Source organism: Triticum dicoccoides, chromosome 3A, assembly GCF_002162155.2.
Source record: "Triticum dicoccoides isolate Atlit2015 ecotype Zavitan chromosome 3A, WEW_v2.0, whole genome shotgun sequence".
NCBI classification, from domain to species: Eukaryota; Viridiplantae; Streptophyta; class Magnoliopsida; order Poales; family Poaceae; genus Triticum; species Triticum dicoccoides.
The window spans coordinates 642,328,532-642,355,271 of record NC_041384.1 but is presented as its reverse complement, the minus strand read 5'-3'; the positions used below and the strand labels follow the sequence as shown (position 1 = coordinate 642,355,271).

The 26,740-nt window shown below is 47.9% G+C and overlaps 1 long non-coding RNA gene across 2 annotated transcripts; it reads right to left on the bottom strand.

Annotated features, from left to right (window-relative positions):
• Positions 1–20,874: 20,874 nt before the first annotated feature.
• On the bottom strand, positions 20,875–24,363 carry LOC119269843. Of its 2 annotated transcripts, XR_005133760.1 has the most exons (6): positions 23,977–24,363; positions 23,561–23,807; positions 23,389–23,486; positions 23,042–23,167; positions 21,248–22,692; positions 20,875–21,172 (listed from the first exon to the last, which is right to left on the bottom strand). It is a non-coding gene; the product is annotated as an uncharacterized LOC119269843 (long non-coding RNA). The 2 variants fall into 2 exon arrangements; XR_005133759.1 differs by having other exon boundaries at positions 23,561–24,363.
• Positions 24,364–26,740: the final 2,377 nt, after the last annotated feature.

Sequence of the window (26,740 nt, the reverse complement as noted above, 5' to 3'; positions counted from 1 at the left end):
AGTTGGCGCATGCAGGCGCGACGCGCGCCCTGCCTGGAGCGAGGGACCCAACTTGGCTGGGGACGAACGTCGCTGATAGGAGAACCCGACATGGAGAGGCAGTGCGTGAGAGGGCGCACACAGACGCGGCCAAAAACACCACATGATGGTGGCCCGGGCCATGCCCACGACCCACGCGTCATGGACCCCGAGCAAACCCAACCGGGTATGGGGCGTCCGTGTTGGGGAACGTAGTAATTTCAAAAAATTTCCTATGCACACGCAAGATCATGGTGATGCATAGCAACAAGAGGGGAGAGTGTTGCCTATGTACCCTCGTAGACCGACAGCGGAAGCGTTAGCACAACGCGGTTGATGTAGTCGTACGTCTTCACGGCCCGACCGATCAAGCACCGAAACTACGGCACCTCCGAGTTTTAGCACACGTTCAGCTCGATGACGATCCCCGGACTCCGATCCAGCAAAGTGTCGGAGAAGAGTTCCGTCAGCACGACGGTGTGGTGACGATCTTGATGTTCTACCGTCGCAGGGCTTCGCCTAAGCACCGCTACAATATTATCGAGGATTATGGTGGAAGGGGGCACCGCACACGGCTAAGAAAACGATCACGTGGATCAAATTGTGTCTCTATGGGGTGCCCCCTGCCCCCGTATATAAAGGAGTGGAGGAGGGGAGGGCTGGCCCTCTCTATGGCGCGCCCTAGGGGAGTCCTACTCCCACTGGGAGTAGGATTCCCCCTTTCCTAGTCCAACTAGGAGTCCTTCCATGTAGTAGGAGTAGGAGACAAGGAAGGGGAAGAGGGAAGAGAAGGAAGGAGGGGGCGCAGCCCCTCCCCCTAGTCCAATTCGGACTAGGCCTTGGGGGGTACGCGGCCTGCCTCTCCCTCTCCCCTAAAGCCCAATAAGGCACATATACTTCTTCTCCCGTATTCCGGTAACTCCCCGGTACTCCGAAAAAATACCCGAACCACTCGGAACCTTTCCGATATCCGAATATAGTCGTCCAATATATCGATCTTTACATCTCGACCATTTCGAGACTCCTCGTCATGTCCCCGATCTCATCCGGGACTCCGAACTCCTTCGGTACATCAAAACTCATAAACTCATAATATAACTGTCATCGAAACCTTAAGCGTGCGGACCCTACGGGTTCGAGAACAATGTAGACATGACCGAGACACGTCTCCGATCAATAACCAATAGCGGAGCCTGGATGCTCATATTGGCTCCTACATATTCTACGAAGATCTTTATCGATCAGACCGCATAACAACATACGTTGTTCCCTTTGTCATCGGTATGTTACTTGCCCGAGATTCGATCGTCGGTATCTTAATACCTAGTTCAATCTCGTTACCGGCAAGTCTCTTTACTCGTTCCGTAATACATTATCTCACAACTAACTCATTAGTTGCAATGCTTGCAAGGCTTATGTGATGTGCATTACCGAGAGGGCCCAGAGATACCTCTCCGACAATCGGAGTGACAAATCCAAATCTCGAAATACGCCAACCCAACATGTACCTTTGAAGACACCTGTAGAGCTCCTTTATAATCACCCAGTTACGTTGTGACATTTGGTAGCACACGAAGTGTTCCTCCGGTAAACGGGAGTTGCATAATCTCATAGTCATAGGAACATGTATAAGTCATGAAGAAAGCAATAGCAACATACTAAACGATCGGGTGCTAAGCTAATGGAATGGGTCATGTCAATCAGATCATTCATCTAATGATGTGATCCCGTTAATCAAATAACAACTTTTTGTCCATGGTTAGGAAACATAACCATCTTTGATTAAGGAGCTAGTCAAGTAGAGGCATACTAGTGACACTCTGTTTGTCTATGTATTCACACATGTATTATGTTTCCGGTTAATACAATTCTAGCATGAATAATAAACATTTATCATGATATAAGGAAATAAATAATAACTTTATTATTGCCTCTAGGGCATATTTCCTTCAGTCTCCCACTTGCACTAGAGTCAATAATCTAGTTCACATTGCCATGTGATTTATCACCAATAGTTCACATCATTATGTGACCAACACTCAAAGGGTTTACTAGAGTCAATAATCTAGTTCACATCGCTATGTGATTAACACCCAAAGAGTACTAAGGTGTGATCATGTTTTGCCTGTGAGAGAAGTTTAGTCAACGGGTCTGCCATATTCAGATCCGTATGTATTTTGCAAATTTCTATGTCAACAATGCTCTGCACGGAGCTACTCTAGCTAATTGCTCCCACTTTCAATATGCATCCAGATTGAGACTAAGAGTCATCCGGATTAGTGCCAAAACTTGTATTGACGTAACCCTTTTACGACGAACCTTTTGTCACCTCCACAATCAAGAAACATATCCTTATTCCACTAAGGATAATTTTGACCGTTGTCCAGTGATCTACTCCTAGATCACTATTGTACTCCCTTGCTTAACACAGTGTAGGGTATACAATAGATCTGGTACACAGCATGGCATACTTTATAGAACCTATGGCTGAGGCATAGAGAATGACTTTCATTCTCTTTCTATCTTCTGCCGTGGTCGGGCTTTGAGTCTTACTCAATTTCACACCTTGTAACACAGCCAAGAACTCTTTTCTTTGACTGTTCCATTTTGAACTACTTCAAAATATTGTCAAGGTATGTACTCATTGAAAAAACTTATCAAGCGTCTTGATCTATCTCTATAGATCTTGATGCTTAATATGTAAGCAGCTTCACCGAGGTCTTTCATTGAAAAACTCTTATTCAAGTATCCCTTTATGCTATCTAGAAATTCTATATCATTTCCAATTAGTAATATGTCATCCACATATAATATCAGAAATGCTACAGAGCTCCCACTCACTTTATTATAAATACAGGCTTCTCCAAAAGTCTGTATAAAACCAAATGCTTTGATCACACTATCAAAGAGTTTATTCCAACTCCGAGAGGCTTGCACCAGTCCATAAATGGATCGCTGTAGATTGCACACTTTGTTAGCTCCCTTTGGATCGACAAAACCTTCTGGTTGCATCATATACAACTCTTCTTCTAGAAATCCATTCAGGAATGCAGTTTTGACATCCATTTGCCAAATTTCATAATCATAAAATGCGGCAATTGCTAACATGATTCGGACAGACTTAAGCATCACTACGGGTGAGAAGGTCTCATCGTAGTCAATCCCTTGAACTTGTCAAAAACCTTTTGCGACAATTCTAGCTTTGTAGATAGTAACACTACTATCAGCGTCTGTCTTCCTCTTGAAGATCCATTTATTTTCAATTTCTTGCCGATCATCGGGCAAGTCAACCAAAGTCCATACTTTGTTTTCATACATGGATTCCATCTCAGATTTCATGGCTTCAAGCCATTTTGCGGAATCTGGGCTCATCATCGCTTCCTCATAGTTCGTAGGCTCGTCATGGTCAAGTAACATGACCTCCAGAACTGGATTACCGTACCACTCTGGTGTCGATCTCACTCTAGTTTACCTACGAGGTTCGGTAGTAACTTGATCTGAAGTTACATGATCATCATCATTAGCTTCCTCACTAATCGGTCTAGTAGTCACAGGAATAGATTTCTGTGATGAACTACTTTCCAATAAGGGAGCAGGTACAGTTACCTCATCAAGTTCTACTTTCCTCCCACTCACTTCTTTCGAGAGAAACTCCTTCTCTAGAAAGGATCCGTTTTTAGCATCGAATGTCTTGCCTTCGGATCTGTGATAGAAGATGTACCCAACAGTCTCCTTTGGGTATCCTATGAAGACATCTTTCTCCGATTTGGGTTTGAGCTTATCAGGATGAAACTTTTTCACATAAGCATCACAACCCCAAACTTTAAGAAACGACAACTTTGGTTTCTTGTTAAACCACAGTTCATATAGTGTCGTCTCAACGGATTTAGATGGTGCCCTATTTAACGTGAATGCAGCTGTCTCTAATGCATAACCCCAAAACGATAGTGGTAGATCGGTAAGAGACATCATAGATCGCACCATATCTAATAAAGTACGGTTATGACGTTCGGACACACCATTACATTGTGGTGTTCCAGGTGGCGTGAGTAGTGAAACTATTTCACATTGTTTTTAACTGAAGACCAAACTCGTAATTCAAATATTGTACTTCTGCGATCATATCGTAGAAACTTTTATTTTTTGTTACGCTGACTCTCCACTTCACTCTGAAATTATTTGAACTTTTCGAATGTTTCAGACTTGTGTTTCATCAAGTAGATATACTCATATCTGCTCAAATCATCTGTGAAGATCAGAAAATAATGATACCTGCCGCGAGTCTCAATATTCATTGGACCACATACATCAATATGTATGATTTCCAACAAATCTGTTGCTCACTCTATTGTTCCGGAGAACGGAGTCTTAGTCATCTTGCCCATGAGGCATGGTTCGCGAGCATCAACTGATTCATAATCAAGTGATTCCAAAAGCCCATCAGTATGGATTTTCTTCATGCGCTTTACACCAATATGACCTAAACGGCAGTGCCACAAATAAGTTGCACTATCATTATTAACTTTGCATCTTTTGGTTTCAATATTATGAATATGTGTATCACTACGATCGAGATCCAATGAACCATTTTCATTGGGTGTGTAACCATATAAGGTTTTATTCATGTAAACAGAACAACAAATGTTCTCCAACTTAAATGAATAACCGTATTGCAATAAACATGATCATATCATATTCATGCTCAACGCAAACACCAAATAACACTTATTTAGGTTCAACACTAATCCCGAAAGTATAGGGAGTGTGCGATGATGATCATATCAATCTTGGAACTACTTCCAACACACATCGTCACCTCACCCTTAACTAGTCTTTGTTCATTCTGCAACTCCCGATTCAAATTACTAATCTTAGCAACTGAACTAGTATCAAATACTGAGGGTTTGCTATAAACACTAGTAAAGTACACATCAATAATATGTATATCAAATATACTTATGTTCACTTTGCCATCCTTCTTATCCGCCAATCACTTGGGGTAGTTCCGCTTCCAGTGACCACTCCCTTTGCAGTAGAAGCACTTAGTCTCAGGCTTAGGACCAGACTTGGGCTTCTTCATTTGAGCAGCAACTTGCTTGTTGTTTTTCAAGAAGTTCCCCTTTTTCCCTTTACCCTTTTCTTGAAACTAGTGATCTTGTCAACCATCAACACTTGATGTTTTTCTCGATTTCTACCTTCATCGATTTCATCATCATAAAAAGCTCGGGATTCGTTTTCGTCATCCCTTGCATACTATAGTTCATCACGAAGTTCTACTAACTTGGTGATGGTGACTAGAGAATTCTGTCAATCACTATCTTATCTGGAAGATTAACTCCCACTTGATTCAAGCGATTGTAGTACCCAGACAATCTGAGCACATGCTCACTAGTTGAGCGATTCTCCTCCATCTTTTAGCTACAGAACTTGTTGGAGACTTCATATCTCTCAACTCGGGTATTTGCTTGAAATATTAGCTTCAACTCCTGGAACATCTCATATGGTCCATGACGTTCAAAACGTCTTTTGAAGTCCCGATTCTAAGCCGTTAAGCATGGTGCACTAAACTATTAAGTAGTCATCATATTGAGCTAGCCAAACGTTCATAACGTCTGCATCTGCTCCTGCAATAGGTCTGTCACCTAGCGGTGCATCAAGGACATAATTCTTCTGTGCAGCAATGCGGATAAAGCTCAGATCACTGATCCAATCCGCATCATTGCTACTAACATCTTTCAACACAATTTTCTCTAGGAACATATCAAAATAAACACAGGGAAGCAACAACGCGAGCTATTGATCTACAACATGATTTGCAAAATACTACCAGGACTAAGTTCATGATAAATTTAAGTTCAATTAATCATATTACTTAAGAACTCCCACTTAGATAGACATCCCTCTAATCCTCTAAGTGATCACGTGATCCAAATCAACTAAACCATGTCCGATCATCACGTGAAATGGAGTAGCTTTCAATGGTGAACATCAATATGTTGATCATATCTACTATATGATTCACGCTCGACCTTTCGGTCTCAGTGTTCCGAGGCCATATCTGCATATGCTAGGCTCGTCAAGTTTAACATGAGTATTTTGTGTGTGCAAAACTGGCTTGCACCCGTTGTAGATGGACGTAGAGCTTATCACACCCAATCATCACGTGGTGTCTAGGCACGACGAACTTTGGCAACGGTGCATACTCAGGGAGAACACTTTTTATCTTGAATTTTAGTGAGAGATCACCTTATAATGCTACCGTCAATCAAAGCAAGATAAGATGCATAAAAGATAAACATCACATGCAATCAATATAAGTGATATGATATGGCCATCATCATCTTGTGCTTGTGATCTCCATCTCCGAAGCACCGTCATGATCACCATCGTCACCGGCGCGACACCTTGATCTCCATCGTAGCATCGTTGTCGTCTCGCCAATCTTATGCTTCTACGACTATCGCTACCGCTTAGTGATAAAGTAAAGCATTACAGGGCGATTGCATTGCATACAATAAAGCGACAACCATATGGCTCCTGCCAGTTGCCAATAACTTGGTTACAAAACATGATCATCTCATACAATAAAATTTAGCATCATGCCTTGACCATATCACATCACAACATGCCCTGCAAAAACAAGTTAGACGTCCTCTATTTTGTTTGTTGCAAGTTTTACGTGGCTGCTACGGGCTTAAGCAAGAACCAATCTTACCTACGCATCAAAACCACAATGATAGTTTGTCAAGTTGGTGCTGTTTTAACCTTCGCAAGGACCGGGCGTAGCCACACTCGGTTCAACTAAAGTTGGAGAAACTGACACCCGCCAGCCACCTGTGTGCAAAGCACGGTGGTAGAACCAGTCTCGCGTAAGCGTACGCGTAATGTCGGTCTGGGCCGCTTCATCCAACAATACCGCCGAACCAAAGTATGACATGGGGTGAACAATATTGATAGCCATGCTACATGCTCGAGCCAACACCACGAGCGCGACACAATACCTGGCTGACGCGAATGAGCCAGTCCAACAGAGGGTGCCCCGTGCGAGTTGGCGCATGCAGGCGCGACGCACGCCCTGCCTGGCACGGGGTGAACAATATTGATAGCCATGCTACATGCTCGAGCTGAAAGTGAAACAACCAGGCACGGGGTGAACAATATTGATAGCCATGCTACATGCTCGAGCCAACACCACGAGCGCGACACAATACCTGGCTGACGCGAATGAGCCAGTCCAACAGAGAGTGCCCCGTGCGAGTTGGCGCATGCAGGCGCGACGCGCGCCCTGCCTAGAGCGAGGGACCCAACTTGGCTGGGGACGAACGTCGCTGACAGGAGGACCCGACATGGAGAGGCAGTGCACAAGAGGGCGCACACAGACGCGGCCGAAAACACCACATGATGGTGGTCCGGGCCATGCCCACGACCCACGCGTCATGGACCCCGAGCAAACCCAACCAGGTATGGGGCGTCCGTGTCATAGCATTAGCACACGTTCAGCTCGATGACGATCCCCGGACTCCGATCCAGCAAAGTGTCGGGGAAGAGTTCCATCAGCACGACGGCGTGGTGACGATCTTGATGTTCTACCGTCGCAGGGCTTCGCCTAAGCACCGCTACAATATTATCGAGGATTATGGTGGAAGGGGGCACCGCACACGGCTAAGAAAACGATCACGTGGATCAACTTGTGTCTCTATGGGGTGCCCCCTGCCCCCGTATATAAAGGAGTGGAGGAGCGGAGGGCCGGCCCTCTCTATGGCGCGCCCTAGGGGAGTCCTACTCCCACCGGGAGTAGGATTCCCCCTTTCCTAGTCCAACCAGGAGTCCTTCCATGTAGTAGGAGTAGGAGACAAGGAAGGGGAAGAGGGAAGAGAAGGAAGGAGGGGGCGCAGCCCCTCCCCCTAGTCCAATTTGGACTAGGCCTTGGGGGGCGCGCGGCCTGCCTCTCCCTCTCTCCTAAAGCCCAATAAGGCCCATATACTTCTTCTCCCGTATTCCCGTAACTCCCCGGTACTCCGAAAAAATACCCGAACCACTCGGAACCTTTCCGATGTCCGAATATAGTCGTCCAATATATCAATCTTTACGTCTCGACCATTTCGAGACTCCTCGTCATGTCCCCGATCTCATCCGGGACTCCAAACTCCTTCGGTACATCAAAACTCATAAACTCATAATATAACTGTCATCGAAACCTTAAGCGTGCAGACCCTACGGGTTCGAGAACAATGTAGACATGACCGAGACACGTCTCCGGTCAATAACCAATAGCGGAACCTGGATGCTCATATTGGCTCCTACATATTCTACGAAGATCTTTATCGGTCAGACCGCATAACAACATACGTTGTTCCCTTTGTCATCGGTATGTTACTTGCCCGAGATTCGATCGTCGGTATCTTAATACCTAGTTCAATCTCGTTACCGTTAAGTCTCTTTACTCGTTCCGTAATACATTATCTCACAACTAACTCATTAGTTGCAATGCTTGCAAGGCTTATGTGATGTGCATTACCGAGAGGGCCCAGAGTACCTCTCCGACAATCGGAGTGACAAATCCAAATCTCGAAATACGCCAACCCAACATGTACCTTTGAAGACACCTGTAGAGCTCCTTTATAATCACCCAGTTACGTTGTGACGTTTGGTAGCACACAAAGTGTTTCTCCGGCAAACGGGAGTTGCATAATCTCATAGTCATAGGAACATGTATAAGTCATGAAGAAAGCAATAGCAATATACTAAACGATCGGGTGCTAAGCTAATGGAATGGGTCATGTCAATCAGATCATTCACCTAATGATGTGATCCCGTTAATCAAATAACAACTTTTTGTCCATGGTTAGGAAACATAACCATCTTTGATTAACGAGCTAGTCAAGTAGAGGCATACTAGTGACACTCTGTTTGTCTATGTATTCACACATGTATTATGTTTCCGGTTAATACAATTCTAGCATGAATAATAAACATTTATCATGATATAAGGAAATAAATAATAACTTTATTATTGCCTCTAGGGCATATTTCCTTCAGTCCGCACCTATCGGATGACGCGGAGCTTGCCAGTGAGCCAGCCGCGGGAGGCCCTCGCGAACGGATGGCGCGGAGGGCACCTTCGCTTGCAGAGGTGCCTAGAGACGGGTACTCCAGTATCCTTTATAGGAGTAATAGCTTACATTTCCTCTTTTTCTCTGTTCTTCCTTGGTTATATTCTTCATCCTCAAGTAATCCCCTCATTCGATCCCAAATCTGAGCCAGACATCGCCTCGGTACAAAAAATAACCTCATGTGTGTTTTCTAAAAGGACGCTGATAACGCCGACACGTGTGGTGGGAGCGACACTCACGCACACACCCTATAACACACAGACTACGTCACATCACCGCATGCATGCATGTGAGAATCTTTTTATATTTCCAGTTTTTAAACTGTTTTATCTCTTTAATAATAAATTTGATTAAAGATCCATTTTCACCATTAAATCCATCGCGACGAGATCTTCGAAATTAGATCTCATATCAATATGTTTCGACAACTTTTAAAATTTGCCATGTCTATTGCACATGAATTGTCATGATGTTTACACTGAAGTTGCCATGATATGTTCCAGCTATTTTCTTCTACATTTAAAAGTAAATTTTGACATATTATAAAACATGGAATTAAGAAACTAGACTTGCCATGAACCATAAACTAAAATTTTCATGATACATGCACTTAAAATTGTCATGGTTCATACAAAAAATAATTTTCATGGTCAAAGTACTGGAATTGCCATTGTCAAAATACTAAAATTGCCACATGGCAGCTATAGTGTAAATATCATGGCAACTTTTGGTCAATTTTTTTTTTCGTCGAAACATATCAACATGGGATCTAGTTTTGAAGATCTCGTCAAGACGGATTTAATGGTGAAAACAATTTTTTTTTAATTAGGAGATAAAACAATTTTAAGCCGAAAATGCAAAAAGATTCCCGCTAATGTAATCTGTTCTGATGTGGCAAAATAATGATACTGAAGGCGTTTTGGCCATGTTGCTTCATACCACACGTGGAGGCATTAACATTTACGTTTTAAAAAGAAGAAAACGACATGTAGAAAATTGCCGGCATTGTTTCCGTCACGAAAGTAATGTATGCTCCCGGTTCGAAGCAAACCCAGGAGCGTTGTCAATCTCTATATACCACTTAAAAAGAACGTAAGGTTCTCATTTCACCCTTTTTTCGCACCACCCCTTGTTCAACCTTCCATGTATATCACCTTAATTTACTTACCAAACTTTGAATCAAAGTATAAGGTATTTTGATGAACATTTATTTACACAATCACATTATTATTGACATGTAAATCACAAGCTAACGTACTAGAAAATGTATATCTCATTACAACGCACGGGCATTGTCCCAGTGAAAGAAAAAAGAGAAACGCAGGAGCTAGCTGCACGACATGTGGCCAGTGGCCATCTGGCACCACAAGTTAACTAGAGGCGCCTTCCGGCCCGGGCGGTCGGTGTCGCGGGGCTGAACTGCCGCGTATGATTACGCCGCGCGCGTCGACGTCGACCCCCAATGAGCGGGGAGTAATGTGGGGAAACGGACGTGCATAAAACCGTTTCTGTTGCGGTTGCCAGTGACTAGTAACAGAGTCGAGTTGGATGGCCGGGAATCGGCCACGTCGACGTGAAGCTAGCTGGCCCTCCGCGTCGACCCATCTCGCAGCGGCAGCTCGACCTCACCCGGTCGCGGTCGAGCCGCTCTGCTCGCTGGCTGCAATACAAGCATTACCAAGCCCCACTTTTTTTATGTACAGCTCGATCCCTGGCTTTCTTCTCGGGTCGAAGTCGACAGGGACGACGAGCCTCCGGTCACGCACTTGAGCAGGCAAAAAAAAAAGAGAGGAGGTTTTCGTTGGGCCAACGCGATTACTATCGCTCGAGCCGGCTGTCAGTGGCGCCGGCCCATGCCTAGCCAGGCTAGGCGAGCAAGAGTCCACGCCAACGTAGTAGCCAGGAGCCGGGAGGTTTTAGTTACGTTGTCAACGACGGGGCCGCCCTAGCTACCTAGGATGTGCACGCCGCAGCGGCACCGTCGTCCCGTACGTACCGTCCGTCCACGTCGCCTGATCTCGCCGATCCCCGCGGCTCGATCGGCCCACCGACCTGCATCTTTTCGCCGAGCATCCAATCTTTTTTTCCTTTTTCCTTTTTTGGGGTGGCCAAGCATTCAATCAACGCCGCCGCGGCCACCATGCATCAGTTTCATAGCATAAATACATGAATAATAAACTCATCAAAAAGAAACAGAGCTACAGCACTCTAGTGAACTGGGTGCGACGATCGTACCGTCAGAAAATAGGCCTTCAATATCAATATAATAAATCAGACGTCAGATCCTGATCATCGAACGCGTGCCAATTAATCGCTGCAGCATGAGAATTTTCTATTGATTTTTTTTATGTTATACATGGCAATTTTTACTGTACAGAACTCGGCAAATTGTATACACAGAGAAGAAGCATGACAATTCTATCTGATTTCGTATGCCAAAACTGATCGTCAGGTTTTTAAGCGCCAAAAAAGGCTCTCAAACACGCCTTGCGATTTACCCGTGCACCGTCGCAGTTGGCTCCGGCCGTGCGGTGCGGGCCGGTCGTCTTTACTCCGAGGAGAAGATGTGATTGGCGATGGCGCGTCGCCGGGGTCGCTTTCGGCTGGCTTTTCGAGCGGCGGCAGCAGCTTCTTCTTCATTCGCAGCGGCGCCACCACCAACCAACGCCGGCCCGATCATCCAACCTCACTCAAAAGCGAGCATACATACATACGTACGAGCGATTGCGAGCCAGGGAGGAGGCCACGTATCACCATAAACCTCGGAGTTAACCGGCATGGGCCATGCATGCGCGCCCCGGCTCCGGCCTTTATTCGTGCACGTAGGCCGCAATGTAGGCATTCTTCCTTCTGTTGCTCAGTTTAGTCAAACATGTATGTGGGCGCTGCTCCTTCCTACATTTGACTTGTTGGATTGATTGATTTGATTGATTCATCGCTGGTTTTGGTACTTCTTCCCTCTTAACTCCTTTTGTCCAGTCCTTATTAAGGCCTCTTGAACCCCCTCCTCACTGGGCTCTTGTGCAGAAGAAGCCTTTTGGGGTCCATTAGTGGGACCAAGACCAAGGCCCCCCCATTTCTTCACACAAGTCATCTAATTTCCTTTCCGAAAAGGGAGGTCTTCCCTGCCTTTTACATCAATCCTCGATGCATGCACGCAATACATACAGTGAGGTGAAATTGTGCGCACTAATCTAGCTGTCGTATTTGCTAATGTGTATGTATGAAAGTAGGCTTAATTTAGAGAGAAGACAGGCAGCCCAGATGATACAACAACAAAAATCTGTTAAAGCAGTTGGGCCTTGTTAGAGCCATGTTTGTTGTGCACATTAGGCTGACTTGTGTTGGTGCTATGTTGGCCCTACACATTGGGCTGACTTGTTTGCTACTTGTATTAACTAATTTTTCACGTCCAAGACCTGGTGAGACTGAACCATCACGATTAAAATCACATCTCTGTTGTTCTTTTACAAAGTGCTCAGGGCAATCAGTGATTGGGATGTGGTCAGTAAAGCTTTCTTTCTAATGAAAGCTTGCTGATACTTCAAGGTAATCCGGAATACCTTGCTGAGTCGATTCTGGAGGTGTAACGGATTTTCCGTTGTTTAAATTCTGATGCTCAGATGCATAAATCTCTTTGCATTGGTCGCAGTTGATGTTGTAACCATCCTTCCGGTGAGCATTGCGTGGTGGACTTGCCAGAGATGAATAATGATATGATGGGATATACGGAGTTGAGGTCAAATAGCCTCTTTCATCACTAGTTGGAACCTGAGTTAAATATTGAGAACATGACAAGCTACTACTTCCATATGACTGCTTTACTGACAACCTAACTCCATCAGTTGGGCCTTGCGTCATGCACCCAGAAGACAAGCTATTGTGTGCATGATCATCAGATAATGGATATGACTGATTCGCCACAAACTAATCTTGGTAGCATCGAGCTGTGTGAGAGAAAGGAGCAGACACTTGAGTTGAAGTGCCATCTCGGAGATGTTCATGCAGATAATAATTTACTATCTTACATATAAACAACTCATAAGATACTCTAGAATGCACCCATGAGATGGATAATATACGGCACCTGACTGTCTGTTTGCCATGGAAGCCATCCCAGAGCTTTGCCCTGCCGCCGGGGCCTAACATAAACGGAAAGGAGCAAACAATAAGACATAAGTCTTCATGTGTGCAGAATTAAGGAAAGAAGGAACAACTGCAATGTAGTGACCGTGGCGCACGGTCGAGCACTGGTCATATGTGACTATATACTTTAGAATCGTCCAATTAAAAACATAATCAAACTAAAACCCTGCAAGCAGAAAATATGGTGTGTCAAGAGTTCAAGACAGAGAGCAAATTTGCAGCATTTAGGTGTCTAAACCCCAGTTAATCATTAACCGATAAATTAAATGAATGATTATAAGTTCAAACCATGCAAAAGAAAAAGTCAACTTCTCCAATAAAAAAGTCTCTGAACAATTTCTTGAGATCTGATAGTCTCACGCATTTTCATAGCGCAGTGAGCGGCAGTAATGGAAATAAGATGCAAATTCAGTAGGATAATCATGACAGAGGACCTACAGGTAAGAGAATACAATTAAGAAGATGCCTCAATGGTAGCAATTTTTCTTTCCCTGATTTTCTCATATTTATGCTTCTGTTCCCAACTTTCAGACCTGCCATGGAAGACTGACAGCAACACCAGCATGTGTTAGTACAGAGAATAGGCAGAGATGCCAGAAAATTACGTGTGGTTATTGTCAACAACCTTCCTCTTAAGAAGTACATCAACACATTTCCAATAGATTACATGCCATACCTCCTGCTTTGTTCTATGGAGACGCAAAAAATCAAATTACAATATCTAAACAGACAAATGCATGAAAGGTAAGACAAGTTTACAAGAAACAAATGACACTGCATGCCTTGGGAGTCAAGGTACAGTTACAGAATAAAGGACTGCACAACCAACAGTCAACCAAACTTGGGCTACCCAGGAAGTAAGGCTTGGCCGGATCCCCAATGCTGAAGGTGACATAATAATGCCTGCAGAAACAGCACAGAAATTTGTGAATAAGCAAATCCTGAAAGAACTGTGAAAAAGCAGAGGACGCAATGTAACGAACCGGAGAGGTGGGGATCGGGAGTAGGTGAGGGAGAGCGAGAGAGAGAGAGAGAGACTTGGAGAGGAAGAAGGGGGATTGCTTCAAGAGGAAGGATTAGGATGAGTTGACAGTCTGTTACATCGCATACCCTGCCACAGGCGGCTGGCTGCCCCTTTTATCACTCCCTCGCTCTCACTCATGCACTCTTACAGCTGGGGCCTGATCCTGGACACGTCACACTGGACAAGTGGCCAGGTGTGACATTCTCCCCCCCTTGAAAGCGAGCTCCGTCTTCAGTGCTGTCGTCTCCATCTTCAGTGCTGTCGCCTTCGTCTTCCCAGAGAAGGGCCGTTGGAAGCGTTGCCGTAGGGTGTCATAGTCCTCCCATGTCGTAGCTGCAGTAGCGCTGGTCCCCCATTGTACCCTGATCTGGACGACCGGGGCATTGCCCTTCTTCATCATGCGTCGCTCCAGGATGCGCGTGGGTGCCGTGGTCGCCACGGACAGATCAGGCACCCGTGGAAGTTCCGCGTACACCGGCGTGTAATCCGGCGTGAATGGCTTCAGCTGCGAGACGTGGAAGACCGGATGCACGCGGCTGAATTCCGGCAGGTCAAGCTTGTACGCCATGAGCCCGATTCGTTCGATGACGGTGTAGGGCCCGAAGAACTTGTAGGCGAGTTTGGCGCAGGGCCGGCTGACGACTGATTGCTGGACGTAAGGTTGCAGTTTCAGGAGTACCTGCTCGCCCACCTGGAACTGGCGCTCGGTGCGATTGCGATCAGCTTGTTTCTTGCAGCGCTTCTGGGCACGCTCCAGCTGGACGCGTATGTGCGCTGTGTGCGCCGCCCAGTCCAGGTCGTCACTGGTGGACGCGTCGCTTGGCCAGGCCGCCATGGCTCCCAGGTCGGCCTCCTTCCCGTACAGCGCCTTGAACGGTGTACAGTTGAGCGACGAATGGAAGGTCGAGTTGTACCAGAACTCCGCCATGGGCAGCCAGCGACGCCACTTGCCCGGGGTGTCGTGCACCGCGCACCGGAGATACATCTCCATGCACTGGTTCACGCGTTCGCTTTGGCCATCGGTCTGCGGGTGGTAGGCGGTGGAGTACAGCAGCTTCGTGCCGGCGCCGGTGAGCAGCTCCCGCCAGAGATTGCTGGTGAAGACCTTGTCGCGGTCGGAGACGATCGAGGTGGGCACCCCGTGCAGCTTGACCACGTTGTCCCGGAACGCGCGCGCCACCTGCGCGGCGTGGAAGGGGTGACGAAGTGGAATGAAATGGGCGAACTTGGTGAAGCGGTCCACCACGACCATGATCGTGTCGAAGCCTTCCGATGGCGGCAGCCCCTCCACAAAATCCATGGTGAGGTCTTCCTAGGGCGCTGATGGGATGGGCAGCGGCGCCAAGAGTTCGGCAGGCTTGGTGTGCTCGTGCTTGGCTTGCTGGCAAGTCACGCACTGCTGCACGAACTCCTCGGTGTCGCGCTTGAGCCCCCGCCATTCAAAGTGCTTGCGCACGCGCTGGTAGGTTCCTGTGACGCCGGAGTGGCCGCCGACCGCGCTGTTGTGGAGCGCGGTGATGAGCTTGGTGCAAAGCGCAGTGTTGGTGCCAATCCACAGGCGGACACCGCGACGGATGACGCCGTGGTGCAGTTCGTAGCCGTCGTTGTCGGGGCTGGTGATGGCAAGTTTTTGCAGTCGATCCTGGGCGTCCGGGTCGGTGGAGTAGGAGTTGAGCACCTTCTGGATCCAAGCCGGCTGGCATGCCGAGAGCGCGGCCAGGTCGAGTTGTTTGCCCACACGAGACAAGGCGTCGGCCGCGCCATTGTCGAGTCCGCGCTTGTACTGAAAGCGGAACTGCAGCCCGACAAGCTTCGCCATAGCCTTGCGCTGCAGCTCGGTCTCGAGGTGTTGCTCCCCCAAGTTGCAGAGCGACTTGTGGTCAGTGAGGATGTCGAAGGGGCCGCGCTGCAAGTAGGTGCGCCACTTGTCGATCGCCATCATCACCGCCAAGAACTCCTTCTCGTACGTTGAGAGCTTCTGGTTGCGCACGCCGAGCGCCTTGCTGAAGAACGCGACCGGGTGACCTTCCTGCACCAGCACAGCCCCGATGCTCGTGTCGCACGCATCAGTCTCGATGGAGAACAGCTTGTCGAAGTTGGGCAGGGCGAGCACTGGCGTCATCGTCATCGCAATCTGGAGCCGTTCGAACACCGCTTGTGCCTGCTCGCTCCAGGCGAAGCCCTTCTTCGTGAGGAGCTGCGTGAGGGGCTTTGCAATGATGCCATAGTGCGGCACGAACTTCCTGTAATAACCGGTGAGCCCCAGGAATCCACGCAGCTCGGTGGCGTTCGTCGGCGTTGGCAACTGTTCCATGGCCAGCGTCTTGTCCTTGTCAGTGGCCACGCCCTCCTTGGAGATGACGTGCCCCAGGTAGTCGATGTGGTCGCAGGCAAAACTGCACTTGCTCTCCTTGACGAACAGTTGGTGCACCCGCAGCAGCTCGAAGACGATCCGGAGGTGCTTGATGTGTTCTTCCATTGTTTCACTGAAGACAAGGATGTCGTCAAGGAAAATGATCACAAATCTGCGCAGATACTTACTGAATATGGCGTTCATGAGGCATTGGAAAGTCGCTGGGGCGTTCGTCAGGCCGAACGGCATGACCCTGAACTGAAAATGCCCGTGATGCGTCTTGAACGCGGTCTTGGCCTCGTCCTCCTCGCGCATACGAATTTGGTGGTACCCCGCGCGGAGATCCAGCTTGGAGAAGACTGCTGCGCCCGCCAGTTCGTCAAGGAGCTCGTCGACGATCGGGAGCGGGAACTTGTTTTTGATCGTGGCATCATTCAGACGACGGTAGTCGACGCAAAACCTCCACGTTCCGTCCTTCTTGACCAACAGGACCGGCGCCCCGTGCGGGCTGACGCTGTGCGTGGCGCTCGATTTCGTCCTTCTGTAGCGGCGAGTAGCGGTACGGGCGAGTGTTGGCGGGGACTGCGCCTTCCACCAGCGTGACGGCGTGGTCATACTGGCGATGGGGCGGCAGGCCCTGGGGAGCGACGAAGACGTCGGCTAATTCTTCCAGGAGATCGGCGAGGGGCGTCTGGCTGGCGCATTTGCGCCATGGTGGCGGTGCGCGCCCGCACGTGTCCACCATGGCCATGGCCCAGACGTCGTTCCCGCGATCATCTTGTGCAGCTCGTCGGGTTTGATCGCCTTAAGGGTGGTGGACGCCTTGGTGGGCGCGCCCCGGAGCGTCACCTCTTCATCGTCGTGGGTGAACTTGACCCACTTGTCTTGCCAGTGGCATGTCATGGGGCTGTGTTGGGCAAGCCAGTCCATGCCCAGAATGCCATCGTACGCGCCAATGTCCAGCTCGCGCATCGGTGTGGCGAACGTATGCCCCTGCATCCACCACTTGAGCTCGGGGACGATGCGGTTGCAGGAGAGACGGTCACCGTTGGCGACGCGCACATCCACCCGCGGCATTTCTTCTGTCGCCAGCCCGAGACGATCGACGAAGGATTTGTTGACGAAGCTGTGCGAGCTGCCCGAATCAAGGAGAAGTAGCATGACCTGATTGCCCACCAGTGCGCGCAGGCGGATCGTCGTCGCCAAGTCCATGCCGTCCAGAGCGTGCGACGAGAGGAGGCAGCACTCAGGAGCATCCCCAGCAGGAGCTGGCGGCTGCGCGACCGGTCTGGGGTCGTCGAGGAGTTGCAGCGCGTGGATGGTGTCGTCGGAGAGCACCTCGCCGTGATCGCCGACGCTGATGGTGAGCAGTTGGGCGGGCTGCGCACACCGGTGCTCCCGCGAGTATCGGTCGCCGCATTTGAAACACAAATTATTGGCACGACGATAGTCACGGAGTTGCCGCTCGCGCGCGTAGTCGTCCGTGGGGGCGCGGTTGGGTGCGGCCGCCCGGGGTTGTGGTGGAGCCGCCGCCGGTGGGGGTCGCCCCGCTGGTGTGATGCGTGGGCGCACGTGCGTCGTGCCCAGTTCCTCCTCTTGAATACACGCCAACACCGACGCCCTGGTGATGCTTGAGGGCGCCTACAGACGAACCGGGGCGCGTAGCTCGTCCTTCAGGCCCAAGACGAACTGGGTGACGAAGAACTTGGTGTTGATGGACGGATCGAGCGCGAGCAGGTGGTACATTTGCTCGTCGAACGCCGCGCGGTACTCGGCAACCGTGGCGGTCTGCCGGAGTTGGAGCAGCTTGTGCATGACCACCTCGAACTCGTCGGCACCGAACTCCTCGAGCACGACGAACGTGAAGACCTCCCAGATGGTGCTGCGATGTGTTTGACGAAATGCTTGCAGCCAGTGCGCTGCTTGGCCTTCGATATACAGCGCCACGGTGGCCACCCAGTTCTGTGGTGCGACCTTGTAGAGCTCGAAGTACGCCAGGCAGTGATCTAGCCACAGGTATGGAGCGGAGCCGTCGAATCGGGGGAAGTCGTGCTTCGGTGGCTTGTGGTAGTCATTGCCGTAGTGGCCCGCTGTTGGGGAGGGAGCGGCGACCGGGGTCGCGAATCCGCCCTGTGGAGGCACGGGAATCAGCGGGGGTCGATGGCCCCCGAGACGCGCGTGGGCGGTCGCCAGGCGGCCCTGTTCGGTGGCCACGCACTGCGAGTGTGGAGGCGGCGGGGGCGGTGGTGGGGGTTGTTGCGGAGCGGCGGGTTGGTGCAGCACGGTGGTGATCGACCCCGACGGCGATGCTGAGCCTTCCACCGTCTTGCGAGTCGCGTCGACGTCAGCCTGTGTCAGATCGATCTGCCTGGAGAGGCCGCGCACGTCCTGCGAGATCTGCGCGTTGAAGGCGGCCTGAATCTCCATCTGCTTGTCGTGGACCGCCTTTTGCTCGTCCATCTTGGCGAGGAGGGACTCGAGCATCTTGGTGATGTTGATGTTGCCCTCGTCCATGGCGGCCAGTACCTGACGCGTCGCCGCCGAAGCTTTGGAGGGCGCCGTGGCCGTGCTTGGAAGAGATCAAACCCCGTGACGGATTTCGTGTGAGCTTGCCGAAGCAGCACACACCGGCGCGGTGGATGTTACCGATCTGCAACCAGCGCGGGGGAGAAAAATTTCGGGGCGATTTGGCTCTGATTACCAACTGTAACGAACCGGAGAGGTGGGGATCGGGAGTAGGTGAGGGAGAGCGAGAGAGAGAGACTTGGAGAGGAAGAAGGGGGATTGCTTCAAGAGGAAGGATTAGGATGAGTTGACAGTCTGTTACATCGCATACCCTGCCACAGGCGGCTGGCTGCCCCTTTTATCACTCCCTCGCTCTCACTCATGCACTCTTACAGCTGGGGTCCGATCCTGGACACGTCACACTGGACAAGTGGCCAGGTATGACACGCAAACTGAAAATTAGTTCAGTTGATCCCTGTCTTCGGATCAATAAACAAAAATATAGTCAAAAAGCATTTCATGAGCGCAAAGTCGAAACAATTCTTGGAATTTGTGACGGCTACTTCGACGGGATTAACATCAACACCGGCAGAGCTACGCAGACGATCTCTGCAGCCCGCATTGCTATCTGCCAGCAGTTGCATCAGTTAGTGTAGAAATATTTTTGCTAGCAAACCAGAAGGATCTCTTTTTCTTCTGATTAATTATGTCTTTAGAGCTTAAATGCCTACCAAAAAATGCAGAGCATGTCTGAATTTGCATCAAACATAGTTCAGTCAGAGTCGGGAGGATATCATATGTTGAGTACTGCATGTCCATGGAAGCCAACTTATAGTCAAATTTCTGGAAAAAAAAGATTTAACTTCTTTGTGGGACTGGACAGTTTGTAATTACACAAGATCAAAAACAGGTTAAAAACCTAACGGGCAGCTCCACTCTTGTCACATTTCCATCTATACTATGCTTCTGCAAAAACCTGTGCACACCCAATTGACTTGCTATGAAAAAAATATAGAGCCGCAGTCAAAGGGACCAAATGTATCCTCAAACATGTCCAAAGCCTTAAGCTTGAATGTACCCATAAAAAGATGCTATGTACACATTCTTATCCATGTTGTCTATCCTGTAAGGAAAGTACATCCTATTCTGAAACAAAATGGAATATATCTTTGATTGACCAAAATTTTAAGAAATCAAAGTACTCTGAACAAATACTTTTAGTTATTCAGACAAAAATTCTATAGAGATCTTAAGAAAATAAAAACTAATTCAAAACATGCATATTTTGAGAAGTAGGAGTACGTGTTGCTAATTTACCTAGGTGCAGAGCACTCCCTTTCCCAGACTCCAAACTATATTGACATGCCCTGCTGCGCCATGCCCAAGCAGCCCCCTATCCTCTCTAGACGGAGCAGATATATTGATATACTAGAACATGATAGCGCGCGTTGCCGCGCCCGCCCAATTTTAGAATGTAATAATCAAAGCTTTCGTAAAAAAAATGTACACTCTTGCCACATTTTTACATTTTTCAAATTTCTATTCATCATTGGACATTCGAAGGGCAAAAGAAGCGACATCTCATATTTTCTCAACAAGAACAAGAGGCCAAAAATAAGTTGATGCATGTTCTTATGAGTAGCAAATATAAGATAAAAAATCAAATAGCTCAATCTTCCGCTCTTACGTATACCTCAAAATTTGCATTTGACAGAGACAAGCAAAGCAGAAAATGAAGTGATCATCCAATCAAAGTCGATTGGCTTGAGAGGAAATTAAGCAGATAGTGTAAGAATATTTGACATGTTTCATCTACATCATACCAAGATACATGCATTTTGTAGCAACCCATGGAAATACATCGGAGTCATGGATTTGTGAAGAAAAGGGGATCGGAAGTAGATATATGATATATCACCAAGGAATCTAGGTGGAGGCAGTGCAAGTTCTATGGGAGGTCGCTCGATCAAGCCATGTGACTGGCCACATGGATCCCCGGCAAGAGCCATAAAACTGAAATAATATGTCCATGGTTACAAAAAATGCTTGCTGGAACTGAAGTGTTGAATAGGTGCAGAATAAAATTACCTCATGCTAACGACAACATTGTGCTTTGTCATCCATATATGAGTCGATGGGGATTTGAACATGTGTCTGCCGTAGAAGGTGTCGAGCCACCACAAGCCACAGAAGCATGTTAGTAGGAGATGTTGGCCTCTTACAGTTGCGGCAAGCCTCAAGTGCTCAACCCAGTCCCAGTTTTACCTGCCTACCCATGATCCGCATCTTCATCTTCATCTTCCCATCACCCAGCACAGAGAAGCGCCCGAAGAATGCAGTGGTGTGGGACCTCTGCACGGCTGGAGGCGGCCGGAGTAGAAGTGCACCTTGACGCTCGACCTCTGCTCTCTCGCACGTCCCAGCTATTGGAACCGCCATCCTACTGCTCTCGGAAGCTCTGCCATTTTATACCAACGCCGGCGTAACTGCCCTCCCACACCGGTGGCGACGCAGTGCAGCGGAATAGGTCCACCGGGCACCCGCCAGAAAAACCGTGCCACATCCTCCGCCTGATTGTTCAAGGCGAGCACAATGGCGTGACCTGGTCGGCCGCATCTCCCCACCCAGGCCAATCCGTCGTTGCCTGCCTCGCTCTGTATTCACTGCCCGCTGATCACGGGAATATTAGAGGAGACGCCACCGATGGAGATTTTATTTCGTGACCTTATCTTTTAGGCGAGGTGGCTGCCTGAGCGGTGCTGGCGGGGAGGAGAAGAACGGCGGCAACTCGGACGGGAGAGGGAGGGATCAGGGTGCGGGGATGAAAGAAAGGCGTGGACCATCTAAACAGGCCAATGAATTCAGTGCACCGGCCCGGTTACAATACCAGCCCAATCAACCACAACAGAGCTAGAGAGTTCTGCAGAGTAGCGGCCCAAGAAACGAGTGAAGACAACCAGACGACTTGCGATCGATGCAATCGGACGGCGAGCGACAGCAAAGCGCTGTGGAGGCTCCTAGGTCGTTCTGTCATACTGTTTCTTAATTTTAGAATTATTAAACATAGGCACAGCTGATAGTTTCAACCAAAGAAACTCATAATAGATTCTGGAATAACTCAACAAATGACCTAATCAGCGTATGGTAGTGCTAACAAAATCATAACAATACTCCAGAGGTTCATATTAAAGTGCTAACAGAATCATCGAAAGATCTCACCAATAATCATGCATCTGGATCGAATATGTGCCAAAAGTTCCTATGGTGGGTAGGAGAGTGAAAGGGAGGGAAGGGCGATATTCATACCAAATTGCACACATACAGCCGCAATCCAGATGAGCTCGACGACCACCATGAGACAAGCTCAGCCATAAGGTCTTCGACGTGGAGGGAAGGAGCTGCGACGACGACCACCAACAGCAAAAATTCAAAAAAGTGTCCTATATCAGGATTGACTCTGAATTTTCTGATTCTTTCAGCATCATTATATCAGGAAAAAAAACTTTGGGATGTAGCAGGATGTGTGTCCCGGTCTGCAAATTCAACCAAGAAAACAGAGCAAGGTCAACAGCTTGTGTACAGCAGCAATAAGAACAGAGAGAGTTTTAACCTACTGAAACAATCATCCAGATTCTTTATAGAAGAGATTACCAAAATTGTATGTACAGATTTAGATGTCATTCTTTTGCTATTTATAAGCGTTTCAGTTTTTTTTTTGTTCCTGTATGGCTTTCTGAAAAGATTTTTTTATTTTGTTTCTAAGAACTTAAGCACAACATGTATGGCAAAGAAAGATAATCTCTAAATCTTATGTCAAAATATGAGCCTATAAAATTTGTTACTAAGCAACAGAAGTGTATAGATGCGGTAAATAGGACTTACCCATCACATTTGGACTTATTGTCCCCATCAAGCCACTCTACAGCAATGAACTGAATTTCAACAGTCAAGCCCGTCCATCATATTCTCATAGAGATTTGAGACCATTCCACATGTAGTACACTGAACCTGCTCATGCCATTCAAAAGTTAGGCATTTGATGAAAGGCAGACTCATTGATTATAAATTGAAATATTAAATCAAAGGCAAAAACAAAGGGCACATGAGATTGCAGACGACCACCAAATGTGTGATGAATAACAGTTGTGACGAGCACGAACCCACCACAAAAATAACTAATAAAACAGCACTGGAGCAGCACATGCATACATGGAGAGAATGAACCACACCTCAATGGCAGACGAAGCTCAACTTAGATGAAACTAAAAGGAACACCCGTTGCCCGACCCAGGAATGAGAACAAGCAACCAGCTCACCTCACAGGAACCTGGGCAACACAAAAGCACATCAGCAAATACACAGGCGGCAGCACCATGAATCAAAACACAAAGAGAAGCTTACCCTAAAAAGCACAACAAGAAGCAACAGCTCCAGTCATACGAACTGCCTGCATGGGAAAGATCAACCAGAGCAAAAACAAGAACAGGAGCACCGTCCTGAGCGCACCCGGGCAGAGCGACAAACCCGTCACCTGCCCACCTTTGTGGTCCATGACTCTTGCAAGACACAATCAATCAGTCAAGCTCCTCGCGCGCTAGTTTCAATTATGAAGCCTCCACATTTGCTAGCAGTTTCCTCCGGCAACAACCTCCTTGGAAAAAATATCCAACGAATCCAACACAAAGAACATCTCATTGGCATTTATTTATTTGTCTATCTCCAAGCAATACATCCAACGAACCATGCTATGCATTCACGGCCTACTTGCAACTAATTTGGAATAAAGATTAAAGGAACCGTCAAGTACAGGAACTAACCTGTCGTAAGAACCTTCCAGGAATAAGATGGATACAGAAGTGCAGGGACGACAGAGGCGAAGCAGCGCTTGACGGCAACAGCGGAGCAGCGTCGGGCGTGTTGCTCCTGCCGAGGAAGATGGTGACGGTGCCGTGGACCACCGTCGCTGCAAGCGTGGGGATGGAGGCAGAGCTGCATCGGCGGCTGGCGCGAAGAAGTGGGCGGAGCTCCTCGATGCCATCCCCTTGCTCCCATCCTCTGCAACCACCATGGACGTCGGCTGGAACTCGAGGACAGAAGGCTTGGGGAAGAAAAGGGTCTCAGGGGGGCGCCTTCTCCAGTGGCCAGCGTCGGAGGTGATGGAATGGGCCGATGGAGCAGAGGCGGCGCAAGCAGGGATGGGGCGGCAGCCGCGCTAACTCTAGCCCCCAGGAGGAGTAAACGAGAGAGAGAGAGAGAGCGGCTGCCAGGCACAGTATACCTGTGATGACGTCGACGTCGCGAGAGGGCGCCCATCGCGCGTAGGTTATTGTTGTGGATTTTGTTTAGAGACACTAAGAAGCAAATACTCCTCATCTTATATCTCTACTTTTAATGAAGCAGTTGGTAGTCTCGCTTCCAGGTTTTTTTTCGTCCCACCACTTTCGTTCGTTTTTTTTCGTAGGTTAACCGTCGTAGATTTTTTTCGTCGCCTCCCCCACTTCATCGGTTTATTTTCACTTCACCCTCTCACACAACGAAAAAAACTGAACGGATCAGAACTTTCCATACTGACGTAAATTATTTAGTAATGTCTTTATGTAAAAGAATCAATCACAATCAATCTCTAAAGATCAAATCTAAATTAATTAATCTTCATAACGTTTGTTTTCTTCTGAATCACGTCCATAACTTTCCTTCCTTGTTTGGGCAGAAACTGTTTGGTAGCAGAGATTAGGAAGCTTCCTATGAGTGTATTAATAGGAAGTATTTTTTTTCTTGATGATTCGTTTCCATGCATGATGATAGTAAATTAGGCCAACATTCACCACTATTTATCAACGTCATCAATCGTATCCATTCCTACCAGTTTTAAGGGAATCTGCTCGCTATGTCTTTTTTAAGGGGATCCGCTCGCTAAGTCGTCGTCGCACGTTATTTTCACAAGCAACTCCCCTAAAAAAAGGCGTGGGTATTGGTAGTTGAACGCCCGCTAGGTTTTCCGCCTGTCCCATCCTCGCGCTGTGCCGCCGCCACCCGCCTAATGGAGCAGTTGGTAGTCTCGCTTCCAGGGTTTTTTTCGTCCCACCACTTTCGTTCGGTTTTTTTCGTAGGTTAACCGTCGTAGATTTTTTTCGTAGTCTCCCCCGCTTCATCGGTTTATTTTCACTTCACCCTCTCACACAACGAAAAAAACTAAACGGATCAGAACTTTCCATACTGACGCAAATTATTTAGTAATGTCTTTATGTAAAAGAATCAATCACAATCAATCTCTAAAGATCAAATCTAAATTAATTAATCTTCATAACGTTTGTTTCCTTCTGAATCACGTCCATAACTTTCCTTCCTTGTTTTGGCAGAAACTGTTTGGTATACACGATTAGGAAGCTTCCTATGAGTGTATTAATAGGAAGTATTCTTTTTCTTGATGATTCGTTTCCATGCATGATGATAGTAAATTAGGCCAACATTCACCACTATTTATCAACGTCATCAATCGTATCCATTCCTATCAGTTTTAAGGAAATCTGCTCGCTATGTCTTTTTTAAGGGGATCCGCTCGCTAAGTCGTCGTCGCACATTATTTTCACAAGCAATTCCCCTAAAAAAAGGCGTGGGTATTGGTAGTTGAACGCCCGCTAGGTTTTCCGCCTGTCCCATCCTCGCGCTGTGCCGCCGCCACCCGCCGAATTTCCAGCCGCCCAAGCCCGTTAACTTCGCCAGCCATCGGGTCGACTGCCCCCGCCCCAAACCCCCATCCCCGAGCACTAGCTATCGCCGCGTTGCCGCCCCAAGCTCCACGCCACCGGGAACGAATCAAGCGCCATCCCGACACCGCCGTCGCCGGCCCAGCACCTCCAGCCTTGCATGGACAGCTTCAATGTGCAGTCTCCTTGCTGCCTCACCTTCTGCCAGCGCATGCAGCGGCGGGGTTGGACGCGTGCGTGCTTGCTTGCTTGCTCTCTGTCTTTTGAGGGGGTGAATGCAAAGCAGTCTATTAAGCCAGGCACTATTGCTGAGCTAAATTGACAAAAAAATATTGGTTTCCATAGTTGTAGTTTAAGTAGTAGCGAGTTGTCTGATATGTATAAAGAGCCCGTTGCAACCGAGCCCGTTGCTAAATTGACAAAAAAGGTTGCCAGTGTCACTTGATATGTATGAAAATATTAAATGTATTATTAACATGATTAATATTGAACTCTTAACCCTAATGTGGCTCCGTTGCAACGCACGGACGTTCTTCTAGTTTTGATACAGAGGGAGTAGTAACCAAAATATGTTTTTTTTTGTCACGTACTGAAGTTCAAGGTTTAACTTTGTGGCATTCCTTAAAAGAAGCACTTTCCAAGGAAATCAAACAAATGGGTTAATTACGTCGTTTAGCGGCAGTCCACAAAATTATGGGCTACATGTTTTAGACTGAATGGAAAATCAATAATGACCGGAACTGATGTAACAAATACAACATTCGCCATTGGAATTAAACTAATCAAAACCTTACATCTATCAGCCACATAAACATTATTATTTTATGATTGAAATCAACCATCCAGGACCTCCACAGTAGTAGCTGGACCGGTA